This window comes from Nannospalax galili, unplaced genomic scaffold (assembly GCF_000622305.1).
Source record: "Nannospalax galili isolate Female #2095 unplaced genomic scaffold, S.galili_v1.0 scaffold559, whole genome shotgun sequence".
Taxonomy (NCBI): domain Eukaryota; kingdom Metazoa; phylum Chordata; class Mammalia; order Rodentia; family Spalacidae; genus Nannospalax; species Nannospalax galili.
In genome coordinates, this window is record NW_008343479.1 from 209,609 (window position 1) to 215,891 (window position 6,283).

Below are 6,283 nucleotides of genomic sequence, written 5' to 3' on the forward strand. Positions count from 1 at the left end.
CTCACAGAGATCCATCTGCCTCTGCCTCCCAGAGTGCTGGGATTAAAGGCATGCACCACCACGCCCAGCGGTTTTGGCTTTTTAATTAGATTTTGTTTTAGGTTTACATAAAAACTGTGTTGAGGGGCTGGAGAGATGGCTCAGCGGTTAAGAGCATTGACTGCTCTTGCAGAGGACCTGAGTTAGATTCCCAGCACCCACATGGCAGCTACAGACCATCCTTAACTCCAGTTCCAGGGGAATCCGAAGCCATCTTCTGACCTCTGTGGCATTGCACAACATGGGTGCACTCACATACACACAGTCAATTCACTCATACACATAAAAAATAAATAATTAAATAAAAAACCGAGTTGATTGTAGAGAAGATTCTTCAATATCTCTACTTCTTATCACAATCTTTAACACCTTTCCTTAGCATGTACGTGTGGTAATCAATGATCCAGTCTGCATTATAGTCCACTCTTGTGTTCCACTGGTTTTACCAAATGCACATAGGCATGTACCCACCATCCTATAGTTCTAGTGTCAGGGCACTGTTCCCTGGGATGGAACCAGCTTTGGCCCACTAGAGACCCTGGTCAGTGACTGCAAGTCATTAGCTCTCACTGCACTGGACGCTGTACCTAACCTGCGCTTTCATGGTTCAATGGTCTTGATCTGAACTTTGACATATCACGCAGCCCTTCTAAGATGGATGGGACCTGATGGGTTACATGCAAATAGTGTATTCAGCTCTATTGAGTTCTGGGTTAAAAAACATTTCTGCACAAAAAGTGGCTGCAGTTTACAGTGTGTAATTGACAAGTTCCTTTCCTCACTTGCCTGGGGGGTTTCACTTGGTTGGTTCTCATATCACTGCTATAACCTGGAGGCAGTGATGTGGGCAGGGCCCATACTCTAAAGGGTTTGGGGTGGGTGTAGTAGTCTGCCAAGCTCTGAATGTGCAGGTGTGTCCCTAAAGCATCAGACAGGGCCCTGAGTCTGAGTCACATCATTTTATGTTAAGTAGGATTCCAGCTCTGGGTGTTTGGTCAGGTACGAAGACCTGCTCAGTCACAGGGCTGCTCTGTACTGATCCTTAAACTGCAGCTGTCTTTTGCAGCTTCGCAGCCCCCTCACCTTCTCAGTCTCTTTTGAGTGGTCTTGACTCTACATATGGTGCTGGCTTTCTCAGTCTTGAAGACTCATAATTCCATCCCGGTCCTTCCCCCTGTATGGTATAGTCACCACCCAATAACTAGACTTCTGGGCCTCTCCTCATGGAAAGGTGCACCTTGTAATCCCTACCAATCACTTGAAATTCTTCCTGAAATGTATCCCGCCTAAATTTTCCTACCATTTAACTCTCTTTGGGGCTTTGGAGTGCAGGTGAGTAGGGGTGGTGGTTCAGCCTGGAGTGCCTATCTCTTCACCCTCTCCCTCTGAATCAAGTTCTAAGCCAGAGAGAGTACTCCTGCCTCCCTGTTCAACCTTGCTGCGGTTGCTGTGGTCTCTCACACTGTTAGTTTCCACATGGCTACCTGTAGAAGGAAGGTGCTAGAAGAGAACCATCCTCATCGGGCCAGAACTGGGCTCTCATAAGGCAAATTGTTGTTTGTGTGTGGTATTTGGCAATGTCTGCAGACAGTTTGGGTTTGTCAGTCAAGTCGGGGGCAGGGGACTACCGATGTAGAATGGGGACCAAGATGAACTGTTGCTAAAGTCCCACACTGCCCAGGACAAGCCCCATTGTAAGAACCTTCCAGCCCCAACCTTTTTTCGTGGCGTGGATGGTCCAGGAGCCACTGAGGCTGTCTGGAGAGTGGGGTTTAAGAGGGGATCAACAGCTGGCCAGGAGCTGGGCTAGGATCGTGGGCACTCGGGGTCTCTCTCGGGTTTCTTTGCCTCTCGCAGCCGGGTGCAGGAGCAGACACACCGCGCCGCGCTTCCCTTGCCCCCAACACCCTCACACCCCTGGCCTCCGAGCCCCAGCCTCAGCTCTCCTCCGGGACCATGGACCCACCCCTAGCGCCCTCCTCTCTGCAGCGTCCTCGCTTGTCCTACCCCAGGCTACTTCCTGGCGTCCTGGGCCAAGGGATGCTGCCCACTGGGAATCCGCGGCGTACCACCAGGGCCTTGCGAGCCCAGGCCGGTGGGACTCGGGTAGGTGAGCTGGCGCGGAGGGCGGAACCCAGGCGGGGGCGGAGTAGCGCACGGGGGCGGGGCGGCCTCGAGGTCCCGTTCCCCCAGCTGAGCCGAACCGCAGTGCCCGGACTCGCCAGCTCAAAGCCTTGTACAGCTGTGGCAACGGGTGCGCTCCGGGGCTGCTGTTCGCGGGGCCCCGGCGGCTCCGGAAGCCAGGACAAGGCGGGATGGGCTGGGGACGCGCGACATGAGCAGCCAGCACGCGGAACCACCTCGCGGGAGGCCCTGGGTCGAGTACTCAGCGAGTGGGCGCGGACCCGGGAGGAGCAGGCGAGGCAGGGCGTAGCCGTGGCCCCGGCCCACTCACGCTCCCCCTGCAGTGCTGCTGCTGCGGGGGGCGCGCAGTACTCCAGCTGCCTGTGCAGCTGGAAGGGGAGGTGAGTCTCCCGGCGATTTCCCCGGAGCTCTGCTGGACCCGACCCGCGCGCTCGGCTCCGGGAGGGCGAGCTGCTGGGGGTGGCGGGGTTGTGGCTGTGGGGCCGGCCTAGTCCGGTGATCCCCGCCCCAGCCCGGATTCTGGAACAAAAGAGCCTGTGGCGTCCAGGTCCGGTCCCAGGGTCACCCGGGGGAGGCGCGCCGGCTGCTGCTGCCCACTCTCCGCGCGCTGTTCCGGGTCCCCATGGGTCCCCTGAGTTCCGCCAGGTTCGGTGGTCCGGAACTCGGGTTTTCTGCCCTCCGGAGTAGCGGGGGCCGGGCACTGCGAGGAGGGACAGCCTGGGCGCTAAGAGCGCCGGACCTGCAGCGCCCGCCAGCCAGGTCCGCGTGGAGACTAGTAGAGAGCGGCACCTGTGCTCTTCAGTGCAGCGGGGCAGGACCTCCGGCCGCTGGTGAAGGTCAGGCTGGCCTTGGTAGTGGCGCGCGGGGCTCGGCGACACCCCCCTGCCCCGGCCTACTGTGACAGCCAAGGACTTTTCGTGGTTTTAACTGACGTGTGATAAGAAAGGAGCGCAAGCCCCAAGTGTGCGCGGGCGGGGAACCTGGGGAGCCGCAGCTACTCCGGACCCAGAGGGCGCACCGGGTACCGCCGCCGGCCGCGGGTCTGCTCGGCTTAGAGGGTTTGCCACGCTGGAAGTTGCCATTTCAGCGGTTTGCTGGGCGCGCTGCACAGCAGCGAGCTTGTCTCCTCTGAAAAAGCAGGCCTGGGCTGCCGCTGGGTCTGGTTTGGGGCATCCCGTGGACAGGGCGACGGGGGTGGGGGTACAAGATCTAATCCGATGCACAGAACTCAGCGCTGATAGCTCATGGGGGAAGTGTGTGTGTGTGTGTGTGTGTGTGTGTGTGTGTGTAAAGACAGTTTTCCGAGAAGGCTGGGGGTTGAGCGGTGCCCAGGCTCTGCGTCAGCAGGGCACCGCTGGTTGTCTTGGACTCTTAGGGTGCCCAGCTCTGTGAGGAAACCACAAAGACCACAATCCACCCCTCCCCAGGGCTCCTGCTAGAGTCCTTGGACTGGAAAATTGAGCCCTGGCTCTGGAGAGCTCTGCACCTCCTCTCTGGGAGTTTGCTTTCTCTATCTTTCCAGCGGAAATCCCTCCAGCCTAGCAGAGTAGGGACTCAGAGGAGCTTGGGGGCCGACAAGGGTGAGTGGAGCTCTGGGGGAGGGCTGGCCTCGGAAATGCTGGCCAAGAGCCTCGATGCTGAGCTCTTCTGGGTCTGCCCTTTCCCCATGTAATTAGCTTCCTGCTCACAGCCCGCACTGCTCAATCAATGTGCCCTAACCCCAGGTCTTGGGGTGTCCTGCTTTGGCAGACCCAAATCAGAAACCCTGCCCCTGCAAGTGAGTAGGGTTCCCAGATACTTTCTTTCCAGGTTCCCAGAAGACTGTGTGGGTGAAAGGCCATCTTCCCCAGGGTCCAGGGATCTGGTGAGGTTAGCAGGGAGGTCAACCTTCCACCATGGGAGCTAGGCCAGAGCCTCCAACAAGTGTCAGCAGTTAGGGGTGTCCAGAGCCTCCAACAGGTGTCAGCAGTTGGGGGTGTCTAGATTCTGAGCAACCTTTATGTCTACCTCCATGACTGCCAACACTGGACTCCCTCAGGGGCCTCTATCCCAAGGCAGAGCCTGGCAGAGAGCAGCTGAAGGCACCCGATAGTGGTAGGTGGGATGGGGAGAATGCCTGAGACTCTTCTTGTAGCCCCCATTTATCAGTAGCTCCACAGGTCAGCTGTCTACAGCATGCTGGTGTGATTGCTACTCACTGTTTATGACTTTTTATTTTTTTTTACAGGGGATGGGGTACAGTACCAGGTGAACAAGCCTCAGAATGCTGGGTTCTGGCCTCTGTAGGAAGGGAGTTGCCTTCCTAGCCCTGATTTCTCACATTTGACTGGTGCAGGCTTCTAGGTGTTTCCAAGCAATTAAGTTGGAAATTTTGAAACCCTGTTCTCTGCCCATGTTTATTAGCTGGTGGCCATATAGGTGGACCATGAACTCCCTCGCCCTTATCTGCCAGGGCACAGCAGGTATGGTCACACCTGGGTTCTCTTGTAAGGCAGGAAATAAAAGGTAAACCTTAGCAGCAGAGTCTTTTGCTTTCCCTGGATCCAAAGCCCTAACAGAGATCCTCATCTTGTCCCACTGGATGGACCTGTGGGTGTGAGATGTGTGCCCAAATGAGCTCTGCTTACATCAATTTACCTGGAATTTACACTTTCTCTCATAAAGTTACTCAAATGTGTGTTCACCTGGGAAGTGAGCCTTACTGACTTAAAAACAAAACGCTGCATTGTACCAGAGATGTGGCTCAGTGGTCTAGCGGTATAGTGCTTGCGTAGCATGAGCAAGGCCCTGTTTTTGCTCCCCAGAATGGACACACACACAAGAAAGAGACAGAGAGGGAGAGGCATAGAGAGCTAGAGAGAGCATTAATTCAGTTTAATCTGTGATCAAATCAGCTTTTTCAGTTTTGTAGCATAAACTGGAACACTTCTGTCTCCAAGTAGCTTCATCACGGCAGTGTAACATGCTTACTTTTGTGAAGCTGATGTATCCACTGTATCTCATGACAAGGATGGTAAAGTCCTGTCAGCAGTGGTCACTGAGATGCACTTGTGTTTATGGTGATGAATATTTAGAATGCGAGCTTTAGGGTACTAGATGGTCCAGTGGGTAGACCTCTCTGGTCCCACGGTAAGGGACCCTTAACTTTAGTTCCTGCTTGTCTAAACAGTGGCCCTGTGCATCACACTGATTTTTGTGTGAAAGCTCCTATGCCAAGCTCCTGGTCATATCCCTGCTTATGGGCGACTGTGCTCTCTCTGGGCGCAGGGTGCGCTCACTCCCTGCCAGTCCGCAGACTGCTCTGGGGAGCGGCGGCTCCAGGAGTGGCACGGGCGGATCCGCAGACTTCTCCAGTGGCTGCTTTGGGTCCCATGTCTTTGGGAGTGACGGCAGCTGGTGGCTGTCGTGACTTCTCTGGTGCTGGGAGCTCGCTCTGCTACTGGAGCATTGTCCAGCCTGAATCCCGTCCCTACTACACCCGTGTACCTTTCCTCAGGATTGCGGGGTTCCTGGCCACTGAACCCCACAGGGAAGAGGCACGGAGACAGCAAAAGCTGGTGTGACTCAAGGCTCGGCTTAGTCTGTGCTTACAGCTTTATTCTCTCTGGGACCCAATCTCTGAGACCCAGAATCCCCAAATCCCAAATCCCAACATCCCAAATCCCAATATCCCAAATCTCAATATCCCAATATCCCAATATCCCAATATCCCAATATTAAGAGAAGGCTATAAAATCCCAAATCCCAACATCCCAAATCCCAATATCCCAAATCCCAATATCCCAATATCCCAATATCCCAATATTAAGAGAAGGCTAGGATATTTTATACCATGGGGGTAGTGGTAAAAGCTTTTGTTGTTAGATGCTTTGTGAGACATTCTATTTACATGTGGAAGTGGATTTCTGCCAGACAGTTGTCTGCTAGGAAGATTACAGGAAGGCATGGTATCTTTTCAGAGCCAAAGGCCATGTTTATGTCAGGGCATTTGTGGCAGCCACTTCAAAGGGAGAGACAGGAAAGGTGCCAGAAGGCATCTTGCTATGAAAAGGAGCCCGCAGCACATTCCCGAGCTGCATGAGCTGTCCGGTGTGAAGGG

The 6,283-nt window shown here is 54.8% G+C and overlaps 1 protein-coding gene across 1 annotated transcript in view; it reads left to right on the forward strand.

Annotated features, from left to right (window-relative positions):
• Window positions 1–2,258: 2,258 nt before the first annotated feature.
• The window catches only part of LOC103739344 (meteorin-like protein), a 21,412-nt gene continuing 17,387 nt past the window's right edge, over window positions 2,259–6,283 (forward strand). The window contains exon 1 of the mRNA XM_017799794.2: window positions 2,259–2,564. The gene's annotated coding sequence lies outside the window, so the exon portion shown is untranslated. The remainder of the gene's footprint in view (window positions 2,565–6,283) is intronic.